This window comes from Polypterus senegalus, chromosome 7, assembly GCF_016835505.1.
Source record: "Polypterus senegalus isolate Bchr_013 chromosome 7, ASM1683550v1, whole genome shotgun sequence".
Classification (NCBI taxonomy): Eukaryota; Metazoa; Chordata; class Cladistia; order Polypteriformes; family Polypteridae; genus Polypterus; species Polypterus senegalus.
Window position 1 is genome coordinate 86,414,910 of NC_053160.1, and position 13,806 is coordinate 86,428,715.

The 13,806-nt window shown below is 34.9% G+C and overlaps 1 protein-coding gene across 1 annotated transcript in view; it reads left to right on the forward strand.

Moving 5' to 3' along the window:
• hsd17b4 (hydroxysteroid (17-beta) dehydrogenase 4) overlaps positions 1 to 13,806 on the forward strand; it is a 203,241-nt gene that overhangs the window by 133,786 nt on the left and 55,649 nt on the right. The window lies entirely within an intron of this gene.

Consider the following 13,806-nt stretch of genomic DNA (forward strand, 5'->3'; position numbering starts at 1 on the left):
AACAACGTGAAAAAAGTTTACTTAAGGTTTTTGCAAATTTATTAAAAATAAAAAAACAGAGAAATCACATGTACATAAGTATTCACAGCCTTTGCTCAATACTTTGTCGATTCACCTTTGGCAGCAATTATAGTCTCAAGTTTTTTTGAATATGATGCAACAAGCTTGGCACACCTATCCTTGGCCAGTTTCGCCCATTCCTCTTTGCAGCACCTCTCTAACTCCATCAGGTTTGATAGGAAGTGTCGGTGCACAGCTATTTTAAGATCTCTCCAGAGAAGTTCAATCGGATTTAAGTCTGGGCTCTGGCTGGGCCACTCAAGGACATTCACAGAGTTGTCCTGAAGCCACTACTTTGATGTCTTGGCTGTGTGCTTATAGTTGTTGTCCTGCTGAAAGATGAACCGTTGCCCCAGTCTGAGGTCAAGAGCGCTCTGGAGCAGGTTTTCATCCAGGATGTCTCTGTATATTGTTGCAGTCATCTTTCCCTTTATCCTGAATAGTCTCCCAGTTCCTGCCGCTGAAAAACATCCCCATAGCATGATGCTGCCACCACCATGCTTCACTGTAGGGATGGTATTGGCCTGGTGATGAACGGTGCCTGGTTTCCTCAAGCGTGACGCCTGGCATTCACACCAAAGAGTTCAATCTTTGTCCCATCAGACCAGAGAATTTTGTTTCTCATGGTCTGAGAGTCCTTCAGGTGCCTTTTGGCAAACTCCAGGCGGGATGCCATGTGCCTTTTACTAAGGAGTGGCTTCCGTCTGGCCACTCTACCATACAGGCTTGATTGATGGATTGCTACAGAGATGGTTGTCCTTCTGGAAGGTTCTCCTCTCTCCACAGAGGACCTCTGGAGCTCTGACAGAGTGACAATCGGGTTCTTGGTCACCTCCCTGACTATAAGGCCCTTCTCCCCCGATCGCTCAGTTTAGATGGCCGGCCATCTCTAGGAAGAGTCCTGGTGGTTTCGAACTTCTTCCACTTATGGATGATGGAGGCCACTATGCTCATGGGGACCTTCAAAGCAGCAGAAATCTTTCTGTAACCTTCCCCAGATTTGTGCCTCGAGACAATCCTGTCTCGGAGGTCTACAGACAATTCCTTTGACTTCATGCTTGGTTTGTGCTCTGACATGAACTATCAACTGTGGGACTTTATATAGACAGGTGTGTGCCTTTCCAAATCATGTCCAATCAACTGAATTTACCACAGGCGGACTCCAATTAAGCTGCAGAAACATCTCAAGGATGATCAGGGGAAACAGGATGCACCTGAGCTCAATTTTGAGCTTCATGGCAAAGGCTGTAAATACTTACTGTATGTACATGTGCGTTCTCGATTTTTTTATTTTTAATAAATTTGCAATAATCTCAAGTAAACTTTTTTCACATTGTCATTATGGGGTGTTGTGTGTGAATTTAATCCATTTTGGAATAAGGCTATAACATAACAAAATGTGGAAAAAATGTTGCGTTGTGAATACTTTCTGGACGCACTGTATTAACAAATCAGGATAATTTTGTATTCTATTCCTCCCTTGTATAGTATTTAATTTTCAGAAGGTATAAAGTTTGTTGACCTTTGTTAATCATTATATTAAATAACATGTAAGCAACCTTTCAATCATCTTTGTTGAAAATATGGAACTCCTTCATTATGCTTATTTTTTATTTACAATTTAGAAACTGTATCTATTAATTCTATGATGCTTACCACTAGATTGTCTCATGCAATGATGGGAAAAACAACAATCTCAGACAAGGTGTGTAATTTGACTATTCACAACATTCATTTTTCAATAATCTTTGTAAAACGTGCTGTAATTCTCTTAAAACTGTACATCAACTACAGCTCTCCAGATTAAAATTATCTAAAATATATCAGAGGCTGGACACTTATTGTGAATGATGCCATTGTAGATAATGTTTTTTTCAATGTACTTTAAAAAAAAAAAAAGAAAAACATTTGCATTTATTCTTTCACTGATATATTTTTTATATTTTGAAATGTTTGCTGAAATTGCTATTTGAGAATAAAATGCAGCAGTGAAGGAAACATTATTTTCAGAATGTACAGTAATACCTTAGATAAGAAAGTGGATGTATTCTGGGACTTTAGGTAGTTATAAGAGGAAAATTTAACATAAAAGAAATGTGGATATATTTTGTAATTACCGGGGGTTCTGGTTTGGATGTGGGACTCATGCTATCTGCTGCGTCCCTCCTTGGCCCTTCTACAAAGCCACTGCTGATGCCCCAATATCACAGAGTTCTTTGCATACGTCTGTAAGTCTGTGTGTAAGAATGCTGCAAAAATTTAAATAAAAATAACCCAATTTGCCATTTCATTTTCAGCCTGAACAGCAATGAAAATGCAAAAATGAAAAGTAAAACCCATTCTCACTTTGCAGTTTCATTTTGAACTTCTCAACATATAAATAGCATGGGTCAATGGGTACCTCGATTTCCACAATTCTTTGTCCTTCATAACTGTAGAGCCACTTTGATGGATAGAATACTTCTCACTTCTCTTTGACTGTGTTTAGTCTTTAATCTTTTCACCCCCGTACTGCAAGCTTCACAGTGAAACTGTCTCTTAAAACCGGAAGATCATGCATAATTGTAGTAAAGTGAATTTAATTATAATATTTAACATGACAAGAGATTACCTTTTATTACATCATAGTTCATATTTACACTGAAGTAGTAATGGGGTTATTTCAGTCAGTCAGTCATCATCCAACCCGCTATATTCTAACACAGGGTCACGGGGGTCTGCTGGAGCCAATCCCAGCCAACAAAGGACAAGGCAGGAACAAATCCTGGGCAGGGCGCCAGCCCACCATAGGACACACACACACACCCCAAGCACACACTAGGGACAATTTAGGATCACCAATGCACCTAACCTGCATGTCTTTGGACTGTGGGAGGAACCCGGAGCACCCAGAGGAAACCCAGACAGACATGGGGAGAACATGCAAACTCCAGGGAGGACCCAGGAAGCGAACCCAGGTCTCCTTACTGCGAGGCAGCAGTGCTACCAGTGCACCACCATGCCGCTCAGGGTTTTTTCATTTTAATTTCAATTTTTACAGCATTTTTGCGCGCAGACTTTGAAAATTAAATTGCAAATAATTTTGTTATTTTAATGCTAATAATATCTGAAAACATCTCCCAGAGACAATGTGCTACCAAAAATTGATGAATTGAATAATTAATTACATTTATTCAATACTAATTATTGTTTTTAAAGCAAAGATTTAACTGCATGAAGTGGAAATAGAATAAACAAAAACTAAAACAAAACAATTTAAAATGATAAAACTAGAGAGAATTAAATTAACCACACATTACTAACAATAAAAAATAATTGTATCAAAGACAATAACTAAAAATAAAGACAAGAAAACGAAAATGAACCAAAACTAGAAACTGATCATAAATTAGCAGTGAATAACTAAAGAAAGCAGGGAAGCAAAATTAGTCTTTAAACCAAAAGAACTGGCAAATAATGCAAAATGTAGTTTTAGCATTACCTACTGTACTTGATTTAACAGGGTAAATATCTAAAACTGAAACAAAAATTCTAAAAATGGAACAATCAGATTCCAACATATTCAGAGTAAAGAAACAAATCAAAACTATAACTTTAACTTTTTTACAAGAGCCTGAAACTTGCCTGTATATTATTTGTTTTTTTTAACATTTAACATCTATTTTAAAATAATTGTACATTTTATGATTTATAAGAAATAGTGTTTAGTGCTGCTGTGTTATGCATTCAGCATCCTAGGTTTTTTTGGTAAATGAATGGAACACTGAATCACAAGGAAGGTCCAGGTTCAAATCTAACTGTTAGATTTTGTTATTTAACTTAAATTACTATGTAATAATAATTATTAATTTATTATTAAATGCACACAATCCTGTCTCCCCATGTCATCATTTTTTTATTCATTTTTTTATTCTGGTTATTCTAGTTTTCCTCATACATGGTAAGGTTAAATCATGATTTCAAATTGGTCCCTGTTTAAGTATGATTGTGAGTTTGTGTGAGGGAACCCTATAATGAACTAGTGTGATGTCTAGAACTTTTCCTGCCTTGTACCCGGTGCTTCCAGGATAGGTTGCTAAGCTCCTGATCTTGTAGGATGAAAATGATATGAAATGAGAAAATACAATATTGTAGGCCATAACTACAAAAAAATATAACAATGTAACAAATAGTATTCCAACATACTACAAAGATCAGAAACTGCTGTACATTGAAATATTAACAAACATCTCGCTATGAGAATTATTTCCCTGTATATACAAATAAACATTTGCATCTGCATATTATATTTCATTCTAATAAAATAATATGGTTTATGTAATTTGTGATTGACTTAGTTTCTCCATCAATTTTCAAACTCTCTTAATCAAATTGCAAGGTTAGAGAAGTTAAAATCTATCCTGACAACACTGAGCACAAGGTAGAGCCACCACTGGATTGAACTCAAGTCTATTGCACTTACATACCTCCATTTAATCATACTAAGCCAATGCATAGCTGTCAGTTAAACTAACCTGAATATCTTTGGAATGTACAGGATGAGGAAAACTATAATGAAATGAATCGCACATTGCACAACTAACATATATTTTTGGCTGTTACTTGCTTCTTTTTGAAGAGTTGCAGATTATAGTTTTATAGTATGTTAAAATACATGGCCGCAAATTAACTTTGTTTTCAGTTTGTAGTTCTGTTTCAATGTTGGTATCCATTTCAGTATTACAAATTTTGTAATTAAGTATGCAGAATTTTCTACATTTGATTTAGAGCTCACAACAATCAATATTTTTTTCCTAAAGAAATGTAGCTATTGCATGTAATACATTACATTCAGCTGTTAAAATTGAAGTAATAATACCATCAGATAAATCATATTCTTTCTCAGAAACATTTTAATTCACGTTTTTGACTTGGCTTTGTTTAATAAAAAAGATCAAACTTTTCTACAAAGCAGAATTAGCAAATTTTATAGATTGCACACTCATTCTTTTTATGAAGTAATATATTATTAAGTAGAAATTATGCTGTGTCACATAAAGTTAATTAAAGTCATCTGGTTTATATGTGTGTTAATACTGATAACATAGATTGTACTGTTTAAATAATTAATGGAATCTTTTAATTATGATGCCTTTGTATTGGTAAAGAAGATGGTAGTGTTTAAAGTCAGCCTTTAAAATCGAATTAATTGAAAAGGCACATTCATTTATGTTCCTTTGTGACCTAATTGGTTGCTACTTTTGCTTTACCAGTTTAACTGACTTTGTCTGTTGTGAATCCATGCTCGTTATGATCTTTTAGTGGATTCCCATTTCACAGTCTGAAAAGGGAATTGAGGCATTCTCATTGTTGGTAACATATAGAACAGTTGATTTTACCTAGTACTATGCCATATGATGTCAAATGGAATTGAACCTTGCATTATACTTGTATAACCATTGATTTTGTGTCATTTATATGTATGTGCGGTAATGTATATTGATATATTTTTTAAAAAGTAAGTTGATCTTCACAAACATTACCATTTACAAATCCATGTTTATGTTCTTTTCAAATTGCTGTAATTTGCTGTTTTCTACTTTTATCATTCGTTCAAAGATATGGTTTAACCTTTAAATTAAGTTGAAGAAATGTAAGCATGATATAAAATGAGTGGATAATTGCAACATCACAACGTGTCATGTTTAAAAAAGAAAAAACCTGTTAAAGCTATTAGCAGTTCAGTAATTAACCCCTCATGCCTTAGATAGTTTTTGCCACTACTGTGCCTGAATTACATACCCAAAGATAATGTTATTCTGCTTATGTAATAAAGGAGCTGCATATGGCTAAAGAGTAGTGAATACAATCCTCCAAATTTTTAAAATAAATTATTTATATGTTTAAAAACCATTAAAAAACAATGTCAACTAAATAAAACCCAACCAGAATTGGCACTTAAGGCTTTTCTTTACAAAAAAAATGGATTTTACAGTATATAACCATGACCTTTTATTATGCACAACCCTGGAATCAGTTTTCTTTGGTGCCCCAATCTGTTAGCTACCATTATACCAAGTTTAGATATTATATGCCATGGCATCGCAAATTTATATTGTTTGGCACAATGTGTTCCCCTTTCTGGAAACATTTGGTGTCCGTTTTTGGAAATATTCAGTCGCTTGCACCTAAACAATCACTCAAAACAAGTATTGCAGTTGCAGTTATATTTTTTTTTACTTTTAGAAAAAAATATACAAGCAAACTATATATCACTCTGAAGTAAGAAGTAAATAATTTAAAACTATGTACATATAATTACATACTTATCCAAACCTTTACTTTCAAAATTATTTTTCATGCCAGCCCTTGAAAACAATTTGTCTTCACCACTAGACACAGGGAAACCATTTTGTACAATTTATTGGAGTTTTTGTGCAGCAATTGACCTGTCTTCTTCTGCTTTCTGTTGCAGCTTCCTCACAAAGGTTTAGTTTGTTTTAATTTAATTTTATTTTTGTTGTGGCTCTCTTCTTCCATTTCTCTATTGGAGAGTACATGCATACATTTTCATGCCAGCTTCTTCTAGTACTGAGTTACATGGTTTTGGGAACCATGCCTTTGCTGGCATCTCTGTTCACACGGCAGGAAACAGCCCCGGATAGGGCCTCGCTGACCTTACTTAGCACATACACAACACATCTACCTAAACCAGTGTTTCCCAGCCAGGGTTGCAGGTTTGCCATCACTGGTTGCAAGCACACAATACTTGTTCATGGTCCCCCCTTCACTAATGTTAATCATGCTTGCTTCACCAAATGGTCACTTCAACCACTGCCACTTCTCCAAGTTCTGCTCTTTGATTTTATTTCCTTTTTGTGGTCATACTTGTTTTTGCCTTGAATCACTAGCTGAAACAGCTTTTTTTTCTTTGTACTCGCAACGTGATACAGTGACATTTGTTCGAAGGAGTAGAGAAGAGGGGTTCCCCAAGTGAAAATGCTAGAGGTGGCCTGTTTCAGTGACATTCAAAGTTTGGTCCCCTGTGAAAGTTTGAGTGGTGTGATTCAGTGACATCGATCTTGGGGTTACAATGAAATATTTACTAAGAAGTTGAAACTGAAACAACACTGGTCAGAAAAGTAACATAGGAAAAATAAGCAGCAGACAGTATCTGGATATGATATGAACCCATGACACATACAACTGCACTCCACAAATCTTCAAAGTTATATACTAAGCAGTACTCACAAATCAAATGTTCCATCAAGTCCTTCAGAAAAAATGGCATTCTTAATAGAGTGAAACTGTGACTGGCTGTCTTTAGAGCATTCTGTAACTTTTCAAGGACTTCCTCAACCATATATTTTCTTTATTTGAAGAAGGAGGCAGTTCACTAGTACAAACTTCCAAGTCTTATAGCACATCAACCAAAAAATCCCTATGCACTGTGGCAAAAGATTATGTGTAATATGGTGTAAAGATGAGCTGCCTTTTACAAAGAGCTGTAGTAGAAATGACCAATCATTGACAACTCTACATCATTGAAGAGGTGTGGAAGGTATCCATTGGTAATAAGTCTTCCACAGTATGTGGCTCAACATAGGTGGGATCTTTGATAAAAGCAGTTTCATTCACCTGCGACATGCTGTTCACCTCAACATATATGTGTGCAAATCACATATTTTACTTATGAAAGAGAGTAGACATCATAGAACCCTATAGTTCACTTGAAAGAAGACACCATTGGTTATGTAAAAATTCCATTATTGCTTTTAATTAACTTGTGGTTTATTGCAGTATGCACAAACAACTGTGAAGTATGGCAGGACACCTAATGTATTATGCTTAATTTAGTTTTGAAATTCATTGTCATAAAGTATTTTATTTAATAAATAAATAAAATAAGTAATTATGTCTCTCATTCTTTATTCTTAACTTATTTAAGATTAGTAGATTAAAAAATAGTGATCCCTAAGAGTTGTACATAAATAATTTCAAACAAAGTTAATAATGTTTCAGAATGTTCAAAAATAGAAATCATACTATATCAAGAACTAATGTGATAATTAACCAAGTTTGTTAAACACAGAAGGAAATGAAACAAGCTCAACTGAAGAACTCAGATGACATAACAAGTGAGTGTTGAATTAATTAAAAGGCCTGCTTAAATTCTTCAATTAACTGCCTTTAAAACAAACCTCAGGTAACGAGGAAGCCATGGCTAGAGACATACATTATGTGGAAGGTGTGAAAATATCTATGAGTAAATAAATAGGGGTGCCTGCCAAAGTACAGAGAGGAGCGAAGACACATTGCACATTAATTACCAAACTGGAAACTGTTTGGGACAACTGCTAAAAATTAAATTTATTAAATCACAGGGTGAAAAGAGTGCTGATAAGAGAAGAATGATCAGTGAAATCTGTGTAAGATTTATCTTGGGGAAGTTACTCATCATAATGTATATTAACAATTACAATTATAATTTAGTTTTTGCATAGCATTCTTCACTGAGTACAGGTGCTCAAGATAAAAACCAGCATAAAACCGAATAAAAAAGTAAAACTTGTGAAATTTGCAGATGACACAAAAGCTGTGGAAACAGCACATATGAAAACAAATAACGAGATTAGAAAATGTACACATGGCATAACATTCTTTTTTTACAGAAAAAGTAACGGAACTTCCTTAACAGTTTTCTGCCCCCCAACATCCCAGTGGTTGCTTTATTTAAGAGTGGCAGATATGGCTGTGCTGCCCGACCCTCTCCACAGCACTCTGAGTAACCTCATTTGCATGGCATTTTAGGACACATTGCCTTGGTGGTAATTTGTTTTCCAAACTGTTACAATATTATGAATTACTTTATCATCTAAGGCCTTGTTCACACGGGCGTTAAAATCGAGCGTTTTTTTTGCGTTCGTAGCGTCCGGTGAGCGCGGATCAAGCGGCGAGTATTCTCTACACGTAGGAGTCAATGAGAGTGTTCACACGGGCTTTGGTGACGTGCGTTTGTCCGGCTGCGCGTTTATATGGCATAAAAAAAACATTGCATGCAGCTTTTCTTGGCGTTCAAAACCCAACAACGCAAGGAAACCGCTTCTAGTTCGTTTTCTGCGCGCTTATTTTACGCTCGAGGGGGGGGCATTTCAGTGCATAACACCGGTGTAAGCGCACACTCGACTACTGTTTCCTTACCTCAAAGTGACAAGTAGTCTCTCTTCGGGGCTAACACCAAGTCGCATATTGGTTGATCGGCGTGCAATGTGGCATTGCACCAGCTGCAGCAGACAATCAAAAGTGGAAACCGACATCCGACAGTAATTAAAAAACTTGCGCGGAAATTTTCGCATTTCTTCATAAAGCACAAACAAACTTCCTTTAACCCGACGTTGTGCAGTCAGAGGATGAACCCAGTAGCGGCGACGATTTTTTCTCTCCCTACATCGCCGTATTACCAGTATTTTTAAAACAAGAAGATTAATATCTAACAGCAAAATGGTCCATATTGAAATGAGGCACCTCAAATAAAACAAGGGCTTTCATATCCAGTTCCCGACACTGCCTCCACAGGTTAACACACAAACTACAATTTGGGCTGCAGGCTGGCGTTAGACAGAGACAAACGAACGCCAGTGTAGAAGTCAATAGATCGCCACCACAAAACGCAACATAAACGTCTAGGACGTTCAGAGCAAGTTCGTTTATCCAAAAACTTAACTCCCGTGTGAACAAGGCCTAACTTAGATTGTATTAATGATGCTTTTTCTCATTTCTATCCACGTATTGTTCAGGGTATTTTCTCTTTTTCGTTTATTGGACGATTCTCTTTGTTCTTGATTTTTATTATATACAGCTCTTTTTTGTTTGTTTTCGTTTTATAACGTTCATTATCAACGCTTGACACTCTTTTTCTGTTGGGATCTAAAAATTTGACATTCTTGAACAGATAATTTGCTTTTCTGCCTTGCCATTATAACCGACTATATTGAATGGCAAGTTACCACTGACAGTGTCACAGGATACTATGGAGAGGATGTGAGAAGTAGGAGTAATGATTAGGCGAGCAGTGTGAAACAGTGGTCAAGGCTGAATAACATAGGCACAACAAAAAACTTTTTTAATATAATAGAAAGGTGCAAAATAATGTAGTTAGAGTTAAGGCCGAATAGGCTTGTTGTGACTGAGACAGCTTTTGTAGATACGAGATTCCAAATCAAATGATGTGAAAATTATATTTTTTTGTTATCTTTCCATTTTTGTTGTAGGGGGTTTTTGGCTAAATGTAGTTTATATTTTGTAAGTATAAAATTTTTGAAAGAATTACCCAGTGGATAGTTAAAGTCTGTGTTGTAGTCTCAAGCAAAATTGTTGCCTGCAGCCATTTTGACCTTGACATACATCAGAACATTGTGGCACCAGCAGTGATGGAAGATGTGTTTATAATAATTAGAGTGCCAGAGAAATCACTGAAATATTGAATTATTGCAATTTACATATAATGCAGCGACTGTTAGTATTCATTTGGTAAAGCATTTTGGTTTGAGTGAGAAATAATAACTTTTCTCACAAAGTTGTAAACACTTGGACAGTTCAAAAAAGTACTTAATTTAAACTAATAACTAGAGTTGTAGATGTGTAAAATTATTAGGTTTATTAATTGTCCCCTTAAACATCATTGATAGATTTGGGGAATTGCCATTTTAACTGGTTAAACCAATATTGCTTTTCTGCAATTTCTATAACTTTCATACACTGTGACAAAGTATGAAAACACCTTGATTAGTATAGAAAAGCAAGATAGGTGAATGGGTGGCTAAAAAGAAATCAGCATCACCTATTTGGCTAAACTTAAGCTTAAAGTTGGACTCTTCCTGCACCTGATTTGTTCAGAAAAAGGCTAACCTCTAAATATCTGTTAATACTAGTTTTATGGAAATATAATGTGTAAAATACAAAAGTGAATAATATACCATGTTGAGTGAATCTCTATGAGTTATAAAAGCAACATGGCGATTCAGTATCTAAAAATTTTCAAACATTCCTGGAAATTCTTTGCATTGAAGCCATTTAAAAAAATAGTGAATTCATTCATACCACAATAAATGCTAACTAAATGTAATAGAATAAAATAGAGACAGAGTTCATACTTAAATAAAAATGTGCTAAATGACAAAAATTGTCATTCCTTGCATGTTGATTCAGCAAGCCATCATTTCATTCTTTTATTCCTGGCTCTGCAAAATTTTCCAGGTTCCATCACTACAAAAGTCATTTACTCAGCAATACATAAAATGTATTATTTATTATTTTGTTCTGTTATTTCTCTCTGTATTTTGCTCTCAGCTTTCCAGCTATCTTGGTCCTTTGTCCTCAAAGCATGTTATATTTTATACTGTTTCATCTGTGAAGTTTTTACTTTTTATAGTTTATAAAAGCTTAAAGGTTTAGGGTCAGCATCTTATTCATTGTCAAGTTGTGGTTTTATTGATTTTCTTCCGTGGTCAGTGGCTTACATATTCCTATATTACTCTGTGTAGGTTACTGGCTGAGAATAGGTGCTTCATAACTCTAAAGGAGTCACTGAATAACTAACAAATTAAACTGAAAAACAGTAAATAAAGGCTTTGAATCAAGAACACTAAGCTGTTGCCTCACTATCATTGGGGCACAACTGATTAGCATCATCAGTGTTTACCAAAAGCAAACACTGATGAATAGAAATTAATTGATGATACAGACTGCTGATACACAGGAAAACAGAGTTCTTAATTTCCTGTTGGGAAGATCCCTATGTTCAAGAAAAATCAAATAAATGTTGCAATAATAAAACTAGATTTGAAGAAATATTGTCTGATATGGATAGAAAAGCATAAATCTATCAAAATCTGCATTTCTAATTAATTGTTGAGTGAAAAAAAAAAAAAAACATTTTTTGCTTCTCTGTCACCATTCCCTCTTAAATTGGTCATGAAAATACTTCATGCTGTTGGTTTAAACATTATTTTATAGGTCATTTGGGCATGCCACTCATTTTGGAGCTCTACCTGGGTAAACTTGTAGCAGTAGAGTGTTATACCGTGTTAGCCATAGATTGATACAGGAGAAAGTAGGGTGAAATGACACCTTTTATCGGCTAACTAAATAGATTACAAATGCAAGCATTCAAAGCAGCTAAACTTGTGGATTAGATGAAGATTGCATATTTACAGAATTATAAATATTCAGATGACAGCATAGTTTTTGCCATAACAGCATCAGCGGAATGATATTTGATTTGGAGAAGGTCATTTAAATAAAACAGCAATACAAACATAAAATACAAGGACAGTGGATGGCATTTAAACAGAAAAGTCTTTTATTCCTGCAGTTTACATTATATTAAAATCATGTATATATTCAGGGACTATCTGAAAGAAGAGCTTCATTTCAAATGCACAAAGCTGATGCAATGAGTTTTGGAAAATAATAAGATAATAAAGAAATCAAACTTGATCATGACAAGATTACATTTTGAATTCCAGATACAGCATTATGGTTGTTTTGGAAAGTATCACTTGTGCACTGTTACTAATTTGGAATGTATCTTGTAAAGCTTTAGATTTTTTTGTCTACTCTTTTCAATTAGTTAAACCATACATTTTGGCAACCATACATGAAGGATCTGTCACAAAAGATCAGTTTCTGGTTTAGATGCCATGTAAAAGTAATTGGAACAGGAGATCAAGTGGTGTCTCCAATCCTGATCAACTGTTTCAGCAAATGTTTTAAATCCAACTTCATTATTGAGGAAGGCAAGGAGAACACAAAGTGCCAGATAAGCAAAATCAAGGTTTTATTCTTTTTTACTAGGTAGAGTGGCTTTCCCACTGTCACACACAAAACATTCTTCTACTCCCTTCCATCTCCTCCACTCTCATTCTGGGCCTTACTTTTTCCCTGTCAGTGAACTTTAAAACAGCTTCCTTTTCAGCTCTAGATGCACTGATGCATTGTCGGGGCAGCATTTGTAAGCCTCAATTGTGGTTTACAGTAACTCATACCTATCTTCAGAGTCATATTGGTAGTGTTGAAGAAGATCTATAAAATATTGTAATAGAATATGCAATAGCAGAGACTGAAGGGAGGAGGGGGGAGATTGCCATTACTAATGAAACAGCATTTTGTTTTCTTCTAGGATAGTTCAGCTTCTGTTTCAGAAGTTCTGAAAGTTCTTGTGCTGTATTCCAAAGAATATTACAAAGGAATTAAATTCCTGATTTTACTTTGCTACTGCAAGTTGATACCCAGGCTAATATACAGAAAAAAAATAAAAGTGAAAATAACTCCACGCATATATTACTGATAATACTAACTTCTGCTATTACATCAAGATAACTTTCTAGAATGCACAAAAGAAAAGACATATACTTCTGTTATAATAAAGTAGCACATATTTGTCAGTGGGAAATAACAATATATTTTAATAATATTACAAAACTTAACAAAGTTTTAATGAATTCAAACATGATTTTAAGAAACTTTCCAAGATTAGTGTGCTATGCCTGTTTATGAGAAAATATGCCTTTTTGTTATAAGCTTTATAACTCCTGTTACTATTCAAATGATCATGGTTAGTACAAACAAGTCAAGAATATAGTTCATAGTACTTGTATCTGTTACGAATAAAACAGAAGGTTACACTGTTGTGGAATACATAAATCACATGGATCCAAAGCATGGGAATCTGGGGGTTTCCACCCAGAAAATATGTAACTAAATATT